This window comes from Anolis sagrei, chromosome 9 (assembly GCF_037176765.1).
Source record: "Anolis sagrei isolate rAnoSag1 chromosome 9, rAnoSag1.mat, whole genome shotgun sequence".
Lineage (NCBI taxonomy): Eukaryota > Metazoa > Chordata > Lepidosauria > Squamata > Dactyloidae > Anolis > Anolis sagrei.
In genome coordinates this window covers 10,244,720-10,257,532 of record NC_090029.1, presented here as the reverse complement: position 1 = coordinate 10,257,532, position 12,813 = coordinate 10,244,720, and positions in this window count along the sequence as shown.

Genomic DNA, 12,813 nt, shown 5'->3' with positions numbered 1-12,813 from the left:
TAACCCAGCCCTACTGTACTGGTTAGCTACAGAGCGGAAACTGAGCACAGTTGTTTCCGAGGCATGCCGGTACACGACGCACGCGCTCGTTGCAGTATGCGCACGAACTACTAGTGTCTACAACAAAACGGACCTTACTTAAAAAATATCCTTCGTACATATGTTTTGGACCAAATTCCACCAACTTAAAAGCTTACTTTGAAATCTTCCAGTAACTGAAACAAAAGTTTGAGGGCTATACTATTTGCAGATGATCTGCTAATGAGCCTTATACTAAGGAATTTCCTGTTGCGTGTGGATGAGCGACACTCCTCCCGCCCGCAGAACCAGAGATGACATGGACACATAGATGGAGTAAAAATGGCCACAACTTAATTTATTAATTACAGGAACACAGGGTTGGCTGCTAGGCATGGGTTCTGAATCAAGATCGATGAACCCGCTGCTGACGATACCTGATGAGTCCAACTGGGGGCCCACCGGCACAATACCGGGCCACAAGACATGGCACCCCTGGTAACTGCCGGATGTTCCCTCCTCGGCCAGTAGGGGAGGGGCAGAACCAAATCCAGGGCCCATGCCACATGCCAACCGGAGTTGTGACGAACAGATAATGAACAACTGCAACACTGAACAAACATGAACATGCAGGTTGGGTGGGAGGACAACTCGAAGCAGGCCTGGTACCTGCTAGGCCCTGCGCAGCCTATTTAAGGCTGCTGGGCACAGGGTGGAACCAGCCTCTGGCCAATGCCAGGAGCTGCGTGGGGCTGGCCGCTGGTTGGCCAGCTAACCCAGTGGCGGGAAACTTCCTGCCACGCAGGGGCTTCTGGGAAGGAGAAGCCCCTGCTACCAACATGGCCAGAGGGATGGACACCCCCCACCGCAACAGGCCTTGCCCGGTAAGTCGGGCAATGAATTTGCGTGTGGATGGGTGACACTCCTCCTGCCCGCAGAACCAGAGATGACACGGACACATAGATGGTAGGCCTGGGTAACAACGGAAAAATTTGTTTCTAAAATCGATTTGTATTTGGGGTTTTTTTTTGTTTCGATATTTAAAATAATTACAAAATTTTCCTTTTAAAAAGTTCAATATTTACGAAATTTCGTAAATGGTAAAAAATTAACGAATTGATTTCCGAAACAATAACGAATCGATTCGTTAATGGCGGACGCGACCGCGAAATACGCTAAAAAACCTCCAAAACCTTCTGAAGCTTCCCTCTCCCTCTGTTGTTGACTGTTGGTGTGATATTATAATTTTTTTTCACTAATTAAACCATAAAACTGGCCCAGACATGCGGAAATAATAACGAAACGACCTCAAAACAATAACGAAACAAATACAATATCGAAATACGAAGCATTTACAAAACGTTTTTGAAAATTCGTTTTTTTTAATAATTGCTCCAGAATGGTTCGTTATCGTTTTGTAATTGAAAAAATTAACGAATTATTAACGCATTACGAATTAACGAAACGAAACCGCCCAGCCCTAACAGATGGAGTAAAAAATGACCACAACTTAATTTATTAATTACAGGAACACAGGGTTGGCTGCTAGGCATGGGTTCTGGATCAAGATCGATCAGCCCGCTGCTGACCGATACCTGATGAGTCCAACTGGGGGCCCACCGGCACAATACCAGGCCACAAAACACGGCACCCCTGGTAACCACCGGATGTTCCCTCCCTGGCACCCCCCACCGCAACAGGCCTTGCCCAGGCAATGAATTTAATGGAAGGTCATTCAACTGAATAGATGGCCACCATGAAGTATAAGTGCATAAGAATGAGGAAGTACTCCATCAAGCACTTGGTGTCACAAGTGGACAGTGAAGCGGCAGCTCCCCCGGTGGCCAGAATCGAGTATACCCTCATGAAGCCAGAAAGCTATAGGTTAAATTGCCTCTGTGTCTGTCTATATATTTCTCAATCATTTTTAATGTGTCTACACTGTAGAATGAATGCAGTTTGACACAATTTTTAAAAATATCACTTTATTGAGATTTTGCATAAAGATACTTAAAAATAGGGAGGCTGATATATACATAAATAATTTTGCTACTCTTATGAATTCTAATGCAAATATCTAATTTGCAGGATGTATTTTCATTGTTAAAATTGAACATAATTAAAGCATAGTGACTAATCACAAAAACAATATGTTTGGGGGAGTATGGACAACGGATGATGGGATTTGCAGTACCATCAACCAATTCAGCTCTGACTTCCACAGACCCCTGAGATCCCCTACGAATTACAGACCTGAAACACAGAACTCCCATGACCAACAGAAAATACTGGAGGAGTTTGGGAGGAATTGACAGTAATTTATGGGAGATGTAGTTCACCTACATCCGGAAAGCACTGAGAATCCAAATGACTATGGATCTGGACCATACTTGGCATGAATACTCAATATGTCCAAATTTGAACATTGGTGGAGTTTGGGGGAAAATGGATATTGATATTTGGGAGTTGCAGTTGCTGGGATTTATAAATCCTCTGCCATCAGAGAGCATTCTGAACTCCAACGAAAATGGAATTGAAGAAGCTTGGCATACAGAACTCCCATAACCAACAGAAATTACTGGAGAGTTTTGGGGTTATTTTCCTGACACTTGGGAGTTGCTGGGATATATAGTTCTCTCCCATCCAAAAGCATTCTGAACACATGCAACCATGGAATGGATTCAAACTTGGCACAGAGAACTCCCATGGTCAACAGAACATACTGGAGAGGATTGGGATACATAGAACTTTGCATTTTGGATCTGATGGGATATATAGTTCTCTCCCATCCAAAAGCATTCTGAACTCATGCAACCATGGAATGGATTCAAACTTGGCACAGAGAACTGTTCAACAGAATATACTGGAGAGGATTGGGGTACATAGAACTTTGCATTTTGGAGCTGCTGGGATATATAGTTCTCTCCCATCCAAAAGCATTCTGAACTCATGCAACCATGGAATGGATTCAAACTTGGCACAGAGAACTGTTCAACAGAATATACTGGAGAGGATTGGGGTACATAGAACTTTGCATTTTGGAGCTGATGGGATATATAGTTCTCTCCCATCCAAAAGCATTCTGAACTCATGCAACCATGGAATGGATTCAAACTTGGCACAGAGAACTGTTCAACAGAATATACTGGAGAGGACTGGGGTACATAGAACTTTGCATTTTGGAGCTGATGGGATATATAGTTCTCTCCCATCCAAAAGCATTCTGAACTCATGCAACCATGGAATGGATTCAAACTTGGCACAGAGAACTGTTCAACAGAATATACTGGAGAGGACTGGGGTACATAGAACTTTGCATTTTGGACCTGCTGGAATATATAGTTCTCTCCCATCCAAAAGCATTCTGAACTCATGCAACCATGGAATGCACTCAAACTTGGCACAGAGAACTCCCTCCACCCGTCCCTCACCCCCTTCTAAGCTCGGAAGAAGGCAAAGGCCGGGCAGTGAACGCTCCGTAGATGGCCAGGCATTGAGGATGGCAGGAAGTTTACTCACCTTGTGGGCCTGAACAGAGGAGAGTCTTCTTCCCCGTGCCTTTGCCTCCAAAACTCCTCCTCCTGACTACCCACAGGTCTGTGGGAAGAGCAGGAAGAGTCTGCCAGGAGTGCCATGTGGCTGGCTCAAGGGGTCGGCAGCCATTTTGGAGGGGACGGGGCCAGCCAAGGCAGCTTCACGACCCCCGAAAATGGCTGAACAACCCCCTTTTGGGTCGCGACCCCCAGGTTGAGAACCGCTGCTCTAAGGGGAAGTCACGTCAGCCCCCCCAAATCCATAAAAGTTCTTAAAGTTTGGTAAGAGTTTATAAAAGTTCCTATAAAGTTCATGAAAGTTCATGGAAAGTCCATAAGAGTCCATGGGGGGGGGGGTGTATAGAAAGCCCTAGGAGCACTGAGTAGCCAGAGTCCATTAATAAAACAGCAGTTTCATTAATAAAAAAGGAATCCAATTAATAAATAATAGCCAAATTGGTCAGATGCTAGTTTGGGTCACAGGGGCGTTGCTATGGGGGGCCATGGAAGAAGCCTTAGGTTCACACAAGTGCAGCTGGTGGGGACGAGGGACAGGGCCTTCTCGGTGGTGGCCCTGCGACTCTCGAACTCTCTCCCGCCAGAGGTTAGAACCGCCCCAACAATCCTGACATTCAGGAAACAGGTGAAGTCGTGGTTATGGAGACAGGCTTTCGAAGAATGAGACAATGATCTGGATGGAAGACGGTGTATATTCGATTTTAGTATGACAACTGACCACTGTAGTTTTAAATATATGTGCTTTTTTAATGTTTTATTGTAATGTGTATTCTGATATTTTACCAATTGTATGTGTTTTTATGGTTGGAAACCGGGCTGAGTCCCTCTTATGAGGTGAGAAGCTCGGTATATAAAACTTTGAAATATCTATCTATCTATCTATCTATCTATCTATTAGGCTTGGTTGATTCAGCTCGTTAATTTCTAATATCGTTATGAAATCGTAAATAAAATACCTTTAGAAGCGATATCGACGCGTTTTGGCAACCCGGAAGTGTTTTTGCCATATCGAAGCCGCGTCCGCCATCTGCCTTACGACTTCCGGCAGTGAATCGTAAATGCTTGAGGTGTGGCCTTCAGGAACAGCTGTTCATACCCACCCCCATCTCCTTCCTCTTTGCATCGGTGGCTTTGTGAGGTGGGCTTTGCGAGGTGGGCGTGGCTACCTCCCTGGCAACAAGCGGCAATGCGGAAGATCTGGGCGTAGCCCACCTCGCAAAGCTGCCGATGCGAAGAGGAAGGAGGTGAGCGTGGGTAAGAACAGCTATTCCTGAAGGCCACACTTCAAGCATTTACGCCCCCAGTGACCTCCAAGGAGCGCTGTGTTGACCACGTCCACCTCTCCCTTCTGCATGACTGACAGCTTGCCAGGAAGGGAAGGAAAGGTGAGGGATTTTAAAAGTGTTAGTTTTAGTTGTAAGGAGTTAGTTAGCTCCTTGGAGGTCACTGGGGGCGTGGCCTCCAAGGAGGGCTGTGCTTGGCCACGCCCACATCACGCGTCTGCATGACTGACAGCTTTCCGGGAAGGGAAGGAAAGGTGAGAGAAGCTCGCTGCAAGGGAAGGAAGGGAAACTGCGAGATTTTAATGGTTCTGGAGGGAAGGAGGAGCACCTTCCATTAATTGTTGCATCCCAGTTCAAGAAACGAGACCATGAGATTAAATCCACCACACTGGACTGTAGGAAAAGCAATCCTTGTTTATTGATGAAATATTGGTTACAAAAGAAAGGTAAATGCAAAGTCATAAAGCCACAGAAAAACACAGCAGTCAGTAGAATCTCTGAACTTGAGCGAAATTTCAAAAGCCACAATACAAGAACCAGGAACCTGTTAGTCTTTTACTAACCATGAACTTGATAACTAAGCCTCTGGGATTACTAGCCATGAAACACAGGAATTCTGCCAAGGCACAGCCACAGTCCCAAACGTTGCTTGATCTAAAGAGGCACCCGGCAGGAGGCCTCTTAAACCAAAGAAGCTATTCTTTGAAACGCCCCTTGACTTTGACGTCTGGGCCTCTCCTGTAAACGATGTGACCTTCGTAGAAACTGGGAAATATTTATGTCTCTAACTATCTGTTCTCTTCGGTCCTCATTAAAAACCCCAGGTGGAGAGATATCACGGCTAGTGATATCACGGCTAACTTCCAAAACGTTTTCCTCCAGCTGTTGGGTTTCGTTTTCATCCCTGTTGACCTCTGCATCAACAACAGATTCCACACTGTCAGAGTCAGGGAGAGCTTGCTCAGTTGGAAAAACTATCAGAGAATCCGGTTCACACAGATCAGGATCAGGCTGAAACCCAACATTAATGAAACAAAGGAAGGGATTCATATTTCCTGGTATTTCTGATCTTTTTTTAAAGGAAATTTTGGAAATAATTTCAAAATCGAGCCACCAAAGCCCCCTATATACAAAACAAGTTTAGAACCATTTTTTTCTTGATCAACCAAGCCTACTATCTATCTATCCGTATATATTTTTTTGGTGGTCTAAAATTAGTAGGCATCTTAGAATCAAAGAAATATGGTACTTGAACATATTTACATGCCAATTGTTTCCAATTGTGATTCAAGCCCTAGACTTGAGTCCTTCCATTTCTATGCTGCATACTATTTACTAGGATAGGTCTTTCGAGCAAAACAGTAACACATAAGCTGAATGTTTTTGCAAGCCTAGGGGTGCAGGGGTTTCTAGTGCACCCGTTGCTCTTAAAACAGGGGAGGAGAATAACATCTGAACAGGTCAGACTTGCCGAGGGAAATAACTGGATTTCCCGTTTCCTCTTCTTCTGTTGCTTCAGGGGAACAAAGCGGGAGATGGGGAAAAAAAACCAACAATACATATCTTCAGCCGGTGAAAATATAATAACAGGGTGGCAAAGCTCCTTCATCTCCAAAGCCAACCTGGCGTTGCAGAATTCTCATAAGGCTGAGAGTTGATAAAGAGAGAAAGGCCAGGCTTGCAAAAACAGAGATTAATTTGGGAGGTGCATCAAAGGCGGAGTTGGTTGGGTTCGGATGTGTTCACATTTCCCAACGGTTGGAGAAGTTGACAAAATGCACTTCTCTGAATCCCAAGGGCTTACAGAACTCTCAAAGTCCCTCTCCTTTCCTAACCACACATTCTGTCTTTCAGTAAAAGAACGACAACAAAAGAACTGGGTGGAAGTCAAGGGAATAGGAGGGTTTATTTTTTTATTTATTGTGTCAGGCAACCGAACAGTTGTATTACATTTTTGACAGAACAAACAAACAAACAAACATACAAAAGACACAGAGTTTGCAAGCTTGGTAGTTGATTGAATGTCCTTTGACCAGTATCTGGCCACGTGGAGTGCTTTCTTTGTCAATTTGTCAATTTTTCCCAGGAACTGTCCATGGAGAGAGAGCCTTCTTTCGCCAGTTTTCTCTTCTGCTCTGGATTGTGTTTTTACAGCATTCCCTCTTTGTCTTTTGGGCCAAAATTAACAAAATGAAGTTCAACAGTGACAAATGCAAGATACTCCACTTTGGCAGGAAAAACGAAATGCAAAGATACAGAATGGGGGACAATGCCTGGCTCGAGAGCAGTACGTGTGAAATAGATCTTGGAGTCCTCATGGACAACAAGTTAAACATGAGCCAACAATGTGATGTGGTGGCAAAAAAAGCCAATGGGATTTTGGCCTACATCAATAGGAGCCTAGTGTGTAGATCTAGGGAAGTCATGCTACCCCTCTATTCCGCTTTGGTTAGACCACACCTGGATTATTGTGTCCAATTCTGGGCACCACAATTCAAGAGAGATATTGACAAGCTGGAATGTGTCCAGAGGAGAGCGACTAAATGATAAAAGGTCTGGAGAACAAGCCCTATGAGGAGCGGCTTAAGGAGCTGGGCATGTTTAGCCTGAAGAAGAGAAGGCTGAGAGGGGATATGATAGCCATGTATAAATATGTGAGAGGAAGCCACAGGGAGGAGGGAGCATGCTTGATTTCTGCTGCCCTGGAGACTAGGACGCGGAACAATGGCTTCAAACTACAAGAGAGGAGATTCCATCTGAACATGAGGAAGAACTTCCTGACTGTGAGAGCCATTCAGCAGTGGAACACCACTGGAGAAATTACACTGCTTAGCCGGTATTGCACCACCTGACATCCGCCGGGAAGTAGCAGCCAATAGTGAAAGGACCAAGGCAGAGACATCTCCAGCTCATCCCCTGTTTGGGTATCAGCCAGCACGTCAACGACTTAAATCAAGACATAGTTTTCTTAGATCTACAGAGACACTCGCTGGAACACCCCAGCAAGCGAGAGTCTAAAAGTGGCAGGCCCAAACCCAGCACCTCAATTCATGGGTGATACCAGATGAGAGACTCCCCCCTGGGCACACAGAAGACTTGGAAGGCGATGAACAGATTGCGCTCTGGCACCACGAGATGCAGAGCCAATCTTAAGAAATGGGGCTACAGGGTGGAATCCTCGGCATGCGAGTGCGGAGAAGAACAAACCACTGACCACCTGCTGCAATGCACCCTGAGCCCTGCCACATGCACAACGGAGGACCTTCTTGCGGCAACCCCAGAGGCACTCCAAGTGGCCAGATACTGGTCAAAGGACATTTAACCAAATACCAAATTTACAAAATCTGTGTGGTTTTCTTTCTTTGTTTTTTTTTCTTTTTCTTTTTAATCTCTGTGTTTGTTTTGCTCTGTTGGAACTGTAATACAATGGTTGCTGATGACACGATAAATAAATAAATAGCAGTGGAACTCTCTGCCCCGGAGTGTGGTGGAGGCTCCTTCTTTGGAAGCTTTTAAACAAAGGCTGGATGGCCATCTGTCAGGGGTGATTTGAATGCAATATTCCTGCTTCTTGGCAGGGGGTTGGACTGGATGGCCCATGAGGTCTCTTCCAACTCTTTGATTCTATGATTCTATGATTCTTTTGCACTTTAAGCAATTTACTACTATTGACTTCCCTCAATGTTGGTTCATGACTGCCTTTCACATAATCTGCCTTATTATTATTATTATTATTATTATTATTAGCCGTCCCCTGCCACTCGTTGCTGTGGCCCACATGGGGGTTCTGTGTGGGAGGTTTGGCCCAATTTTATCATTGGTGTGGTTCAGAATGTTCTGTGATTGTAGGGGAACTATAAATCCCAGCAACTACAACTCCGAAACTTCAAGATTCTATTTTCCCCAAACATTTGGGCATATTGAGTATTCTTGTAGAGTTTGGTCCAGATCCATCATTGTTTGAGTCCACAGTGCTTTCTGCATGTAGGTGAACTACAACTCCAAAACCAAAGGACACTGCCCACCAAACCCTTCCAGTATTTCCTGTTGGTCTTGGGAAAACTATGTGTCAAGTTTGGTTCAATTCCATCGTTGGTGGGGTTCAGAATGCTCTTTGATTGTAGGTAAACTATAAATCCCAGTAACTACAACTCCCAAATGACAAAATCAATTTTTTTGATTGAAAGATATACATTGGGTTGTTAGGTGTCTTGTGTCCAAATTTGGTGTCAATTCATCCAGTGGTTTTTGAGTTCTGTTAATCCCACAAATGAACATTACATTTTTATTTATATAGACTATCTGAACACATTGCTGTGGCCAACCTTCCCTCCCTCTTTCTCTCCTTCTTTCTTTCTTTCTTTCTTTCTTTCTTTCTTTCTTTCTTTCTTTCTTTCTCTGCTTCCATCCCTCCCTCTTTTCTTCCTTCCCTCTTTTTTTCCCCTTCTTCTTTATTCCTTCTCTACCTGTTTCTTTTCTCGCTTCCTTTGCTTTTAGGTTCCATCCTTCCTTGTCTTTTTCCTTCCTTCCTTCCTTCCTTCCTTCCTTCCTTCCTTCCTTCCTTCCCTCTTTCTCCCTTTTGTCCCTTCTCTACTTCCTTCCCTCTTTGACTTTTTTATTTCATTCTCTCCCTCGTTCTCTCCTTCCTTCCTTCTCTTCCTTTCTTTCGTTCCTTCTTTCTCTCCTTCCCTTCTTCTTTCCCTCTTTCTCTCCCTCCTTCTCTCCTTCCTTCCTTCTCTACCTTCTCCTCTCCCCTCCTTCTTTTCCTCTTTCTCCCTCTTTCTCTCCCTCCTTCCTTCTCTACCCTTCTTTCTTTCCTTCCTTCCTTCTTTCCTTCCCTCTTTCTCTCCTTCTCACCTTCCTTCCTTCTCTACCCCTTTTCTTCCTTCCTTCTCTCCTTCCCTCCTTCTTTCCCTCCTTCTTTCCCTTCTTCTCTCCCTCCTTCCTTCTCTACCTTTCTTTCTTTCCTTCTTTCTCTCCTTCTCTCATTCTTTCTCTCCTTCTTTCCCTTCTTCTCTCCCTCCTTCCTTCTCTACCCTTCTTTCTTTCCTTCCTTAACTCCTTCCTTCCTTCCTCATTTCTGTGTGTTTTGTGTGTGTATATGCATATGTATGTGTGTTTGTGTATGTAGTTTTGCGCATGCATTGTAATGGGGTTTTTTTTTGCTTTTTACATCCCTTCTGCTGTGTTTTTCAGTGTTTTTATGAGTGATGGTCACTTGTTGGCCTGATCGGTGTCTTGTGTCCAAATTTGGTGTCAATTCGTCCAGTGGTTTTTGAGTTCTGTTAATCCCACAAACGAACATTACATTTTTATTTATATAGATTATTATTATTATTATTATTATTATTATTATCTGTAACTATTATTGTTATTGTTATTATTATTGTAGTAGTAGTAGTAGAGCTTGTCATACTAAATATCAGGGATTACCATTTCCAATTTAGGGTGACTCCAAGGTGAATCTATCATGAGGTTTTCTTGGTAAGATTAGTTGAGAATGGGGTTACTTTTCCTCTTGAGATAGAGTGGGATTCACCCAATGGGTTGTTATAACCAAGCAGGGATTGGGTCTCCAGTGTCATAGCCCAACGCTCAAATTTATTTATTTACTTATTTCAAAGTTTTCTATACCGAGCTTCTCACCTCTTAGAGGGACTCGGCTCGGTTTACAACCATAAAAACATACAATCAGTAAAATATCATAGTTCATAATTACAATAACACGTTTAAAATAACACCGTTGCTCAGATGATTCATCAGAACTTGTGCCACAAATGCCATCTGCCTGTGACAAAGAACTGGTGGGATCACAAGCTGGAAAAAGTTACAGAAAATGAACATGTCAAACTACTCTGGGACTTCTGAATTCAGACAGACAGACTTTTGGAGCACAATACTCCTGACCTCACGATTGTGTTAAAAAACCAAGTATGGCTCATTGATGTTGGAATTACAGGAGACAGCAGGATTGAAGAGAAACAACTGGAAAAGCTGACACGATATGAGGATTTAAAGATCGAATTGCAAAAACTCTGACACAAGCCAGTCAAGGTGGTGCTAGTGGTGAGTGGCACACTGGGTGCAGTGCCTAAAGACCTTGGCCTGCACGTAAACACAATTGGCGCTGACAAAATTACCATCTGCCAGCTGCAGAAGGCCACCTTACTGGGATCTGCACGCATCATTTGCTGATACATCACATAGTCCTAGACCAGTGTTTCTCAACCTGGGGGTCGGGACCCCTGTGGGGGTCGCAAGGGGGTGTCAGAGGGGTCACCAAAGACCATCAGAAAACATAGTATTTTCTGTTGGTCATGGAGGTTCTGTGTGGAAAATTTGGTCCAATTCTATCGTTGGTGGGGTTCACAATGCTATTTCATTGTGGGTGAACTATAAATCCCAACAACTACAACTCTCAAATGGCAAGGTCTATTTTCTCCAAACTCTACCAGTGTTCACATTTGGGCATATTTAATATTTGTGCCAAGTTTGATCCAGATCCATCACTGCTCGAGTCCATGGTACTCTCTGGATGTAGGTGAACTACAACTCCAAAAACTCAAGGTCAATGTTCACCAGACCTTCCCAGTATTTTCTCTTGGTCATGGGAATTCTGTGTGCCAAGTTTGATTCAGTTCCATCATTGGTGGAGTTCAGAAGGCTCTTTGATTTTATTTATTTGTTTATTTATTTACTTTGCTTGTATACCGCAGTTTCTCAGCCCGTAGGCGACTCAACGCGGTTCACAACAAGAGCAAAAGTCAGTCCAACAACATACAACATTAAAACCATTAACAGTATGAAATACAAACTAATGACATCTCAATAACAACACATTAACGTCTCGTAACTAAAATCGTGATCCAATTCGTCATCCATAATTCAGTTTCCTATATTAATCGTGTTCATTACACTATTTATTCGAACGCCTGTTCAAACAGCCAGGTTTTTAGTTTTCTTCGAAACACCATTAGCGAAGGGGCTGATCTAATGTCCATGGGAAGGGCGTTCCACAGCCGATTTTGGGTGAACTATAAATCCCAGCAACTCCAGCACTACCCCATTGTGCTGTACTCAAACTACCCCATTGTGCTGTATCTCACAAAAATCCTGCTTAAAAAGCAAAGAGAGATGACACTGCGGGTTAAAAGGCCATGCAAGGAATAATGAAGCCCCCCCCCCCCAATGCTTCACAGTACCAATTTCTGGTTTCCTGCCAGCCAGTTTCGGTGACCTTGTGCAACAACCACTGCCAGCTTTTCATGATGGAGATGAAAATCCAGCTGGAGGAGGAAAGCCACGTTTAACGGCCTGAGATTTATCGTCCCTCTCCCTTTAGTTTCCCACCCAGTTTTTACGAGGTCCATAAACGTCTTCAAATCCGGGGGAATAATTAGATACTTGAGACATTGTTTCTACACAGGGAAAGCAGTGGGGTTCTCTTTTCCTGTCTCACTAGCAGGCTGATAGCACATGCTCTGTGTGCATCTATGTTGTTGTTGTTCATTCGTTCAGTCGTCTCCGATGCTTCGTGACCTCCTGGACCAGCCCACGCCAGAGCTCCCTGTCGGCCGTCACCACCCCAGCTCCTTCAAGGTCAGTCCAGTCACCTCAAGGATGCCATCCATCCATCTTGCCCTTGGTCGGCCCCTCTTCCTTTTTCCTTCCACCTTCCCCAGCATAATTGTCTTCTCTAGGCTTTGCTGTCTCCTCATGATGTGGCCAAAGTACTTCAACTTTGTCTCTAGTATCTTTCCCTCCAATGAGCAGTCGGGCTTTATTTCCTGGAGGATGGACTGGTTGGATCTTCTCGCAGTCCAAGGCACTCTCAACACCACAGCTCAAAAGCATCGATCTTCCTTCACTCAGCCTTCCCTAAGGTCCAGCTCTCACATCCGTAGGTGACTACAGGGAATACCATGGCTTTGACTAGGCAATGGATCTTTGTTGCCAGTGTG